At 39.1% G+C, this 12,693-nt stretch overlaps 1 protein-coding gene across 9 annotated transcripts in view; it reads left to right on the forward strand.

The window, feature by feature from the left end:
- Nucleotides 1-12,693, forward strand: part of Slc8a1 (solute carrier family 8 member A1) — a 299,892-nt gene that overhangs the window by 62,014 nt on the left and 225,185 nt on the right. The gene's annotated exons all lie outside the window — the stretch shown is intronic.

The raw sequence follows: 12,693 nt of genomic DNA on the forward strand, positions 1-12,693 counted from the left end.
GGAACTTAATGGATTCTGAGATTTTTTTCATTCTGGAAAAAACTTCGAACTCAGACGTTGAACAGCATGAAATCTCTGCAAAGTCAAAGCTGAAGCTGTCGTGTTACAGAAAAAGAGACATTGTCACTGCCCTACTTTGGGTCCAGCGTGCAGGGTGATTTGTACAAAAGTAGCACATTCCCTAAAGAAGTAGGACACCTGGTAACCCTCATTTTATAATAGCACAGAGGCCAGGTCTGACCATAGCCAGGTCAGGAAGTAGTTTCTTGCTTTTTAAGGTTGTGCAAAGCCCACTTGGATATAAAGCAGACCTTATTACTCAGGAAATCTTATTGCCTATAATTACTGAACTCATAGTGAATATAGTGATAAAATAATTAAGGTACTCGTCACTTGCCATAAATTACTTAATTTACAATAATGAAGTATTCATCAAGTATAGCTGGTTCAACCCTCTTCTGCTGTATAATGAGTGATGGCTTATAATAAAGTCTCCATAAATTTCTGTGTCTACGCCATGTCCATGGGTACAGTTTTTTTTTTCTTTGTATAGGTTTTTTGTGAGGACTTTGGAGATACATGGAAAAAAAGGAACAAGTCATACATTCACCACACATGAATTATATATGATGTATGTATGTAATGATGAGTGAAATAGTGGTGTATGACTCCTGGAACACTGCATAGTGTTTCTAAAGACCCATTTCTTCCTATACAAGGCTGGTTTTGCGAAGACCATGGGTGCAAGAATCTGGCATCCTTAGGCTGTACTTGAGTCTGACTCCCGTTTTTCTGTCAGCATGGTCTGTGGCCAGCCCTGTGTCCTCACCCAGCTTCAGTTTGCTTGTATGAAAAATTAATACAGAATGCTTGTTTTATGTCTTTTTTGTTGCTGTTGCTATTGAAATGGAACAACAAAGGCTGACTTATAAACGACAAAGCACTAACAGAGTTAAGAATACTGAATGCACCTTCTGCAAGGTACTGATTCTAAATCTCGTGATGCAGAAATTCTTCAGCTCTTTCTTAATAGTAAAATACTAGAGGGAGGTGTTAAGGTTTACATTGGATTTGTGTTTCAAATTAAGAGTAGCCTGGTAACTATAATACACTAAAAAGAAAACCCGGAGTCATCTCTCTTAGCTAAAACTTGTGGCATAACAGAAACTGTGCAGATCTGAACTGGTGGCAATCAAACTAGTCTATCGGTTGTCAGCATCCATGTCTCAGGGGAACTTACACAGGCTTTTGATGATTATTTAAATATTATTCACTTAAGATGATAGGCTTCTTAAAAACAAAAGCACACTATAACATATTTTGCAAGTTCATCTACTAGTAAATTCCCTAGTGGAATTGAAAAAGAAAACAAACCAACAAACAGGAAGACAGAGGCTTCAATATTTTGAGTGAATTATATCTTGAATAAATTCCACCCAAAGTACTGGCATCCAAGTCAGTGCATTTCTGGGGTCTGCTGCTTTGCTGTGTCTTAGGGATCTTAATTAACTGATTTAGCTTTTCCTCTATCTCTAAATTTCTTTACAATATCAAAAGTGCCTTGTGACCATCACTGGCTACTAGCACAGCATCGATTAACTTGCCAAAACAGAAGCTTTGGTGATTAATCCATAATGACAGGGCTACTCTCTCAAACTGATTAGATTCATTATCAAACAGCCAAAAGTAGAGTGTTCTCCTTGGAAGATTTATTGCTCTGGAATGATTTTTTTCCCTTTTATCTTCTCAAAAGAAGGTATAGTAGGGAAGAAAGATAAAAATATCAAAAGGAAGATAATGATGGAAGGGAGGAGGAAAAGAAAAGAAGAGGAAGAGGAAGAAGAAGCCATTAGTATTTTTATGGTTTCAATTCTCAAACTATACCTTCTTAAATAAATGTCATCTCTAATCATTTGTAGAGCCAAATGAATGATTGTACCTATCATATTGACAACAGCTTGTAAACGTATGCCAGTCAAGACAGATGGGGAAGTTTATTCCTCTTATTCTCTCTCCTTTCATCTTGGATGACCAGATCACCAGCAAACCCAGGTCTAGGTTATAAAGTTCTATACACTTTATCTGCCCAGGTCTTCTTTTTATACACCTAATCATGGCCGGATTGATGTTCTTGTGATGTGTCCCTGATAGTGCATTCCCCTTAATGTCAAATTTACTATCTAAGGTTTTTACACACATGCATACACACACATATGTGGATACATGCCCATATAACCTTGGGCCTTTTCTATATCCGAATTTTACGTATACATTATATTGGCTCTTTAAAATTTCCTCATCTACCTGAGCCAACAGTGCTGCTCTTCTATTCCATATGACTCTAATCTATAGTGATCATTTTCAGTTCCTTAACTTAATGGATATTTGGGATCTCTAACAAACCAGTGGATACCCAAACATGGAAGCTGAATTCACTGTACTGTGTTCTTCTCACTGCAGGAAGCACAAGTCAGCCTCTAAACAGACTGATATGTCTCTCTGAAATTTCTTGGGGCCAATACATGAATTGGTTTGCTTTGCCAAGTTAGTTTTCAGTTCATCTGATGTACTCTCTTTTTGCCCAAGTTTCAGTGTCAGGGCCTCTGTTAGTTGTCAGGAAACATGCAGGGAAGGATGGAGGAGTGGAAAGTGTTGGCACATCCCAACGCAGCCTGTAAAATCAAGCCATCTGTCTGCGGATCTTTTCTTCTTGGGCTTTGTTTATCTACTCCTTATTTACCAGTGGGCAGGAGAGACGGCAATCCTGGGTTCCAGGTCTGCTTGTACAGTCTTGGTTATGTTACTATGGCTTTTAAGCATTTTTTTCCTTCTCTATAACCTGGATAAATTAATATATTTCCCCTTTACTTGTTTGAAAATAAAAGGGATACAAAGGGGATATATATATATATATATATATATATATATATATATATATATTTAGTTTAAAGTAAACATTGAAGGAATCTGGAGCCCCTTTACCAACTGTAAGTTTGTCTTGGGGTCACTTTAGGGGAGGAAAAAACAGAGTGACTATGATTTATTATTACGTATTTATGGCATTGTTCATATTGACATTGAGTTATAGGCTGTAGACTTTGGACATGAGAGATTTGTACACAACTGGTGGTCTGTTTTTGTAGGGCCTTGTTTTTGTTAGATTGACCCATGCAGAGGACCTGTTCCCTATAAATCATCCACCGTAACTTTGTGGGTGTACATGAGTGAAGGGATGGTATCACATCTGCTGAGACAGAATCATGTCACGCTGGACACATGCCTTTTTAATAAACTCACTGTCAATATAGTAAAAGTACAAAATATAATAATAACATTTTGAAGAGACATCTTTCAAGGCAAACATTACTTGTGTCAATGGTAAAAAATAGCTTGGCACTTCAGGTTGCCTTGTTCAATTTATAGCTGGCGACACTGTTTGACTTTTTACCCTGAGTGGGCCAGATAAATGTGCCCTGTGAGGCTGCTCTTGGCATTTTGTAAGAATCCATTTTTTTTCTTTGCATTCCCCGGACACCTCTCTCCACAAACCACAGGGGGTTTTCCTTCCCTTCACCCTTAGATGAGGAAATTTGCTCTCCCTTCCCATGTTGAGATCTAAAGCAGAGATAATGACTTTCCATTGTCACACTGGGGAAATGAAGGAGGCAAGAGAATCTCATCCCATAAACAATTGTGAATTAACTGCAGAGAGGAAGCATCTCCAACAAGAGCCCTGGATCCAAGACTTACTGTGGGTGAAAACTACAGGATGGAGCAAGGACTAGCAAGGGTGCATTTTTCAGAAACAGGCCTTCTAGCCAGAAGGCCAAAACCGGTAGAAAGAGGAGGAAAGGGGAAGGGAGGGGAGGAGAGGGGAGGAGATGAGAAGCTGTGCTCATGAAGTGAGTCACAAGTGAAATGGAGCGCTCCTGCCCTCTGGGGCACTCAAGCCCAGGAAGTATGGAATCCAGCTGTCTTTGATGTTTGTCTAGCCGGGTTTTCTGTGGAGAAAAACCTTCAACATGACAAACAGAGAGGTTTCCCAAGGGGAGGGGCATTTGGGGTTTCTTGCAATGGAAAGTGTTACAGGCACTAGAGTAAAGCTGATTAATGACTCTTCCTTGTAAATTTTGCCAAGATCCCCACAGTAGAACATGCACACAGACTATGAGACATATCATCTGGGTTTTCTCCCCCCCCCCATTTATCTTCCCCCTTAGACCTTCTGTGACCATATATAGCTATGGCATCAGCTTACAATCTGTAAGGTTAAGCTTTTCTGTTTAGATTTGTAGATGAAAGTCTGGAGTTGAATACGATTATTGTAAATCTCATTTTCTAGTAGCAAGTAGAGATCTTTTCTGCATTAAGAGGGACTTACCATAATTTTCCACTTTTTTTTTTTTGGTAAATTTCTGAACCTCCATAGCCAAGCCTCTGAAAAGGATTTTATTTGTTCTCATGGGGATAAACAGTGCTTTAGATTAAGGAATGCATAGTACATATCCTCCCAGTTTCGTACGTAAGAGTAGCCCTATTTTTGGTTCTAAATGTTTGGTCCTGGAGACGTAGTTGGGACCTAGTTAGGATGTGAAATGATGTAGTCTGTAGGAAGGACCCTTGTTAAAGCAATGGAGGAGCTAGTGATGTCACGGGTTCAGAGACTGCCTATGACGTCAGAGAGTCTGCTCTCTGAATACATGGTCAGCGCTGTCCTACCCAAACACAGGAAACCTTACATTCTTTTCTCCTTCATTTTGTCTCTGTTCTGCTTCCCAAGTAAGTGAAACTCGGAGTAAACCAAGACCCTGTATGTATTAAACATGGATAATGTGTAAATGAATTTGCATCGTGGCTTCCTTGCACTGATCATAAGTTCTCATGAGAATCCTGCAAGGGACAAGCTGCGGTTAGGTTTTATGTTTTAGGAATGAAGGAACTGAAACTTCGGGACTTTTACCCTTTTAGATAGGCAAGCTGTTGACCACAACAATGAGAAACATTCCCAGTGCGACCCATGCTAGTTTGGAGGACTGGCCTAGTCTGTACCTCCTGCCATGCTTGGCCCTCTGCCCCCTTCTTTCTCTATGTAAACCCCACTCTGTTGCCCAGTTTTCTTATTAAGGACAGAACAGACTAACTTGAAAGATCTTTCTTTTATCAAAAACTGACCCCTAGTTTGAAAATGAAATTTAAACCTGAGCCACTACAGACCACTAATCATAACTAATCTAGAGGCTGGGGAATCACAAGTTCAAGCTTAAGAGACTTTATCCCACAAGGAGAGGAAAACCTGAGCAGGGCCTGAAGCCTAGTGGTGTAGCCCCCTTGCCAAGCACGCATGTGGGCTAGGTTCCGCTCTCATTTTGCCCAGGTCTAAGAGTGAACCTGTTGAAATCTAGGCTTCTGTATGAAGACTGAAATAATTGTGAGCCGGCATTTCTGTAACTACTGGGCAGAGGACAGCCAGTTCTCTACTCAGAGATCCCTGGACCGTGGGTAGAACATTGGTAGAAGGAAATCCTTCTAAGCTATTCCCCTAATCAGGAAAATTTTCCAGAAGGTGAAAAGAGTAAATCCCTTAATTCAGAAAATGGTTTATATAGGTAGGCAGTCCTCACAACTACAGATATGTAGAGTAGCTTGAAATAATGGCTAATAAACAACGTTGACCTAAGAACCAACCTCTGGAGCTTATTCCTTCAGTGTCTCCAGTTCCCCAACTTCACTCACCTTCTGCTTTTTTTTCATGTATGAAATGAAAACTGTAATATATAACATTCCTTATAATATTATTATGGCTAAGAAGGAATGAGAGTGTGAAAGTGGTTTGTAATATTTAAACTCTTATGTTGACACCAAGTAGAGACTTTCCATTGTCATAGATGTTGAGTTAATATAGCTTGTAAATTTAAACAGGTTTTATCATTATTATTTGAGCTAAACACATTTCTATCAGGAAGCTCAACTACACTTAATGAGAATAACATCTCTCAGAAATACGATTTTCACCCCCCGGGAGATGGTGTAAGATTGCACAGGAAACAGCAGTCACACACACACACACACACACACACACACACACACACACACACACACAAAATGCTAGACAAGTGAGGCCAACACACAAGTTCAAGACGAAAGGAAAAGTGAAAAACAAACTTGAGAATCTTTGTTTTGCTCAAAGAAAGCACTTTGGAGGTATGTGAGGCCTTGGGAAATTCCTATTTAGGTTAAGGGTTATCAGGTCTACGTGTACAAGGACGCACACACAGAGGAAGCTCCTTTTCCTTGACTTAAGTTGTGTTCTATGTTGAATCTGTTGTCTTATATAGGTTTTCCAGAATTTATACACCTACAGCCATTAAAATGCCCTGTCTCAACTATATTTTCTAAGATTGAAAATACCACACAGGGGTTTATGATTATCTCAAATTATCTTCATTTTTGAGTCTTAATTTCTTTGGTTTCTCTCCTTTCAAGAATTGCATTGATAGCAAACAGAGTGGTCGTATCTGAGTTATTCTGTCTCTCCCTTCTAACTTCTTTCCTCCTCATGATGCTAATCCTCACCAGGCTTAGCCCCTAATGACTCCCCAAATTGGTTCCAGCTAATGCTGCCACAATTTAACAAGGACAACATCTATAAAAACATTGAAGAAAATTCAAAGTGACATGCCAGAAGGGTTTATTCATGTATACACTCCAGCACTGCTGCTAACAAGTGTTAAAATAGATGACCACCATAGAGAGAAGGGCAGAGACCTCAAACTGGATACCCCAGCTCTGTAACCTTATTTCAGCAACTTAGATTTAGCAGGAGAGCAATGAATTATCTCCAGACAATTGATGGCTAATAAAAAAACAAACCCTTAAAATTCGTGTGCCTGCATTTTCTTGCTTTCCCTAGGCTGGAGTTATTGGAAATCATGCACATTTACCAATTAAGAGATTATGGGCTGATCCTCTGTTTCCTACTTAATGTTTTCTGTTCTCTGCTGATGAACATCATGTAGATGTTATTTCTTCTAGCACTGTAGTATGAGGCAAGAAGGCAGCCAGACTTGAAGGATGATAATGTTAATGCAATAATCACAATTAAAAAAACTGTTTCAGATTTTAGTAAAAGAAAGAACATTCTAGATTTTTTTTTTTCACTAAAACAGCCAATTCCAATTCTTCCTATTATATGGGTCAGAAGGAACTAAATGAAGAGGTCCCTTTGACTTCATGTCAAATGCATCTATTTTTATTTTTGGTTGGTTAGTCATCTTAAAGATATAACCCAGAACATGTTTATTCAATAAAAAGTATGTGACCTGGGTATTGAGCAGCAGCTTCTGTATGAGGACATTTATAAAATATTTTAATAATTAATTCACTCTAAAATCATGAATGGTTCATAGTGAGCATGTTAGGACTCTCTTCTTATCACTTTTTACCAGTGACTAAGTGAAGCACCAGGAGAATACTTAGTCAGACCTGCATATAAGAAAAGTTGGGAGGACAAGATAAGTATGCATGGGGGATTAAAATTTCAAAATGCCCTTGATAGGGTGAAATGCCTGATCAAAATTAAAGATGTAAGCTTTTTCTCTTGATATTTTAATGTATATTTTAATTAAAATAAAATTATGTCATTATGTCACTTCCTCTTCCCCTTCATCCTCAAACCCTACCCATGTGCCCTCCGCCTAGCTCCACCCACGTGCCCATTATTTTCTCTCAAATTGATGACTTTTTTATTATTGTTATAGACAGACAGATGAACAAATATACAAAGAGAACCTGCTGAGTCCATTTTTGTGGTTCATGCATATATGATTTCAGTAATATCAATAAACATGTAAAAGAAGGAAAAATCTCACGGGGCACCAACCCCTAGACAAAGGTAAATAACAGCTAATGAGAGAGGGGCAATTAGCCTCTTCCAGGCATAAGTCCCTTAGTTGGTTTTCAAATACAAAGTGTTCAGCTCTAGAATCATATACATGTAAGTAGCAACAACAAAACAGATGTAAGATTTAACAGGAATAAATACCAAGGCCTGAATGCAGAGTTTTCAAAAGCACTCTGTACTCAGTGAAGGCATGGGATACCTGAGATCACCCCTGTCCTTGTGAACACGATAGGGAATTCCCATTGCCTTGAAACTTCACTGGAGCCTGTGGTGTAACACGGTTATGAACAAAACCCCTGTAGAAGAAGAAGATGTATCACTAACAACAGCAGTGTATCCAGACCCTGGAGGCCATTGTCTCCTTATCCATTGTACTGGGGTGACCACAGCTTGAGGATTAGATTACAATTCAGACCATCGGTTTGGATATCACTTACCTTTTTGAAATTGTCTTCAGAAGATAGCAAATATTATGGCAGAGTACCCCATACTCAAGAGCTGCACCCCAGCAAAGAGTGGGTCTTAGGTTGTCCAAAGTGCTGAGAAAAGACATATGACCTGTCTTGGCAAATGTTTTTATTTTCTATTAGAAGAGCCAGGTTTCCAGTATAGGAACAGGCAAATTGAAGTTGGAAATGAGGGCTTGAGGACCTCTTTGGCAGTGAGGGTGAATCCAAGTTTAGAATTGGAGGTCAGAGTCATTCAAGTATAGTGTTCAAGAAGACACATGTCATTCTGTCCATGTCAGTAGATCCCAAGGTGGCTGGAAAGCAAGGCAGAGGAAGACTGGTAATGTGGACACATGCTGGAGACATGGGAAGAAATAGGGACAGAGTGGGAGACTGGGGGTGAGGTATGTTAGAAGTGCACAGGTGGAGGACTAGGCCACAGATCTTAGCTGATGCTGTCTACCTGCTTGAGCGAGAGCAGGCATGAGCTGTTTGCAGGGGGGACTCTCATTTTTGGAGACGAGATTATAGGCAAGGGACTCAGCTCTTTAATGAGACCTTAAGATTCTGTCACTTTGGTTTCTTAAAGTATTCCTGTGGAATCACCAGAAACCTAATAATTAATTTTACCTTTCTTGATGACCCTTATTTTAACAAAATGGTACTAAAATATAAATAACATTTTTGTCAACATTTTCAAATGCCATTAATGGGAATCAGCCATAATATTATACAGAAATAACACTGTAGAAAGACCTCAGCTTTGTATGTAGCAAAAGTAATAAAGATAATTACTGGAATTAGAGGGATCAAAAAAAATGACCAGAGTTTGGGTATGTATTTTTCCATGTCATCTAAATGACCCCGAATGGCTTATATAACCCCCTTTAATCACATTGCCTCGTATAAATGAGGATAATCACATCTGCCAGTGTGTTTGCCATGATGAAATGTAAGATTAACATGAAAGTTAACACTCCCACACTTTACAATTATTGATAAAGCACCTCTGACGTGCACAGCCTCATTTTATTTTCATGAAAGTCTTGTGAGTCAGCTCTATTGTTGGCCCCATGTCTTTCTGTTTTTGTTGAAAGAACTTTTTCCAAGGACACATACTGACTGAGGAAACCAAAATAAAATTAAATGTGTGACTCCCCATACACACTTGCTTGGTGACTACTGGCTGTCAGCACTATTTCAGGAGCCACGGGCAACTATAAAAGCAATCAAGCTAAGAGCTAACATCATAACATGTTTGCTTTATGTTGTTCTGAATCTTATCTGTTAGCCTTTTGGCAGTACCCCCAAAACACTATGCTTGCTACCCTTTCTGCTAATTCAGGGTAGAGACAGAGGAAACCTACCGATCCTCAATTATTAGGCAGTCTATAAAGTGCTAAGGAGAAGTGAAACTGATTTCCTAGATTTCAAAACCCTTCCCTATATTTGATTTACTGTAACTTTTTAGAGCGCCAAGTTCAGTGTTAAGTAAGGGTTTTGTGGAAATGTGGGCATGTAGGTTAGCAAGAAACCTGACTGCTACCTTCTTCCTAGGAAGGAAGGTCACTGATGGAGATTACAAGAGATTCCAGTTCCCAACTACAGAAATTCTTGAATGCCACAATCAAGTCCAAAAATAGGGGGAAATGTGATATTATCACATAAATTTAGATAAAAATCTAATTCTGTCTCTGATACATGTGAATCACAAATGTCTAGGTGTCTGTAAGTGTATTTGTCCTCAATAACTTCCATGGGCTGTTTGGATGTCTACATTTGTAGAACCAGAGTCTTAAACAAGTCTCTACTCAACTACTTTTAAGGCTATCACATATCAATATACACCCAATGCAAAGTGCTGGGAAGCCTGGTTCCACTCTCGTCGCTTTTAGTTGAGTCATGGGATACACAGCTATAATACACCTATTTCTGTCTACCCTTTAGTTTTCTGGGGTTCAAATAAGGTAAAACATTTAAATAGGCTCTTAAATTAGCGCCATCCGTAACTCTTGTAAAATATGGCCTATGTGGCTCCAGAGTGGGGTCAGGGTTAAAAGAACATATGCCGCTCAGCAATCGCTCCTAAAATTACTGAGAACTTTATTTGATGCTTTGATTTCAGGGACAGGTAGCCCAGCAATGACTTTAATATTCCTGTTTTCTTCTCTTGTTTACTTTCAGCACAGACTCTGAAAGTGTTTTCTTCTTTCCTCATTGAAAAACAAAACAAAAACAAACAAACAAATAGGGTAGAGGGATGATCCCTTGCTCTTCCTTATCCTCACTTCCTAATTCTTCCTCTTCAATTTTTCCACTGAAAATAACTGGGCATGAGCTGCAGTGAAAGGGTCCATGTGCAGGACAGGGTTGTCTTTCATTTGCAGAGGAAAATGAAGACAGAGAGAATAAAGATATTCTAAAGTTGCCTTTTTTAATTGAACCTTTGTCAGTGAATGAACTCCTGGAACACTTGTTCTCTGTCAAACAGAAATTGTCGGACAGAGGGAGGGTGGACATGCAAAGGGAAGGAAATAACTGTTCAAGAGACAAACCCCTAAGAGTCATTGTTTCCTTGCAAGGTTTCTAAGTTTCTGCTTTTTCTCCTGGATTCCAATCTCCCTCTCCATGCCCAGGGTATTATGTAGCCCAGCTGGCCTAGACCTCACTGTTTAGCCCAGTCTGAGCTCAAATGTGAACCATTTCCCTGGCTTCAACATCTCCCATGCTGGAATTAAAAGCAAAGGTCACTAAGTATAGCTCATAGTTAGATTTGTACTAAATTAGTAAAGTGTATTCTTCCCAGATAGCACGACTCTTACTGACTGGACTAGTTCCAATGATGCTGACATTTTCTATGTGAGGCCAGACCCCTCAAGAGCTATTTTTACCCTAAATTATTTTGTTTCTTCATGTTCAGATCACTTAAATCATTTATCAGTTATTGAGAAAATCATATCTGTGGATAATGGTTCCATTAAATTCCATTTCTTTAAAAATATCTGAAATCATGCTAGACACAGTGAAAATCTTCTATCTTATCTCTCAATTATTTTTTAAAAAATGGGTTAATTTTTAAGCATCTGAAATATATGCTGTCCTAAGAAAAATTATGAGAAAGTTGGGCATTTTTTTTTATCCTTTTGAAAGAGAAATGAAAGCTTTAAAATATAAAACTGTGTTTTGTACTGTGGGTCCAAAGGCTCCATAGTGGAGAAAAATGCAGAGGGATTTTAACTGTTCATTATTAGATCACTTACACGATGCGTACATTATTTTTCTCCCTAAACTCATGCACATGCAGAAATTCTGCAATAAATAAATAAATAAATAAATAAATAAATAAATAAATAATAAATAGCCTTACCTTGGAAATTTCATTGCTTTACTGAACTGGAGAAAAGAATATCTGACTGTCCCGAATCAATCAGCCTGAAAGAAATGAATGTTACAATTCAGGGCTCAAAAATAAAGCAATATTTGCCGCACCAGGCACACTCTTAATAACAGGCAGTCATAAATAATCCAGTCTGAACTAACGTGTGATTACCTGCCACACTGAAGCAAACGCAAAGGAATTATCTTATGGGCTTGCTTTTAAGAAATACATTTTAAGAAATGTATTGTCCAAGACATAGGTAAGTAACCTATTCAACTGACATGGCAGGAGGACATGCATTTTTGAGTTATGGCATCAAGGACAGGGAATGAAGCCCAAGAGCGGTTGTTTTTAACCACTTACCACATGTGGTAGTGACTTCTCTCTAATCCTCCCAAGTCCCTATGACCTCGGAGGGTTGTGGCACGGCTTTGCTTTCCCATTAGACAGTGAACTGACTAACAGCACCAAACAAGAGTGTGCATCACTGCCATTGCTGTTCTTCCTAGCTTCCTCTCTGCTGTGGTCAAAAAGGCATCTGAGAAAGAGAAAGGAGGCCATGTTTATCAGCAGTTTTTCTTTGTCCCTTTGCAGTAAAGTTCAACTTCAGATTCCCAAGAGGAATCTCGCTGGTTGTGCACCTTTCCCGGTGGCTCTGGGTCAAGTTTGATAGCACCAAGTTTGATAGATGAAGGATTCTATGACTGCAACACTTGACCAATACTGAGCTGTTGCAGGAAAACTGCTCATTACCCTGTTTTAGCAGTACAGTCTAGATGCAGACTTGTCCTTAAGGAAAGCGGGACCTGCAGGGTGATTTGGGATATTTATGTGATTCTCCTGGTTTCCCCCACTGAGTTGGAGTACATAAGAGAAAAGGAAAGGAAAGGAAAGGAAAGGAAAGGAAAGGAAAGGAAAGGAAAGGAAAGGAAAGGAAAGGAAAGGAAAGGAAAGGAAAGGAAAGG

This window comes from Microtus ochrogaster, linkage group LG3 (assembly GCF_000317375.1).
Source record: "Microtus ochrogaster isolate Prairie Vole_2 linkage group LG3, MicOch1.0, whole genome shotgun sequence".
Taxonomy (NCBI): domain Eukaryota; kingdom Metazoa; phylum Chordata; class Mammalia; order Rodentia; family Cricetidae; genus Microtus; species Microtus ochrogaster.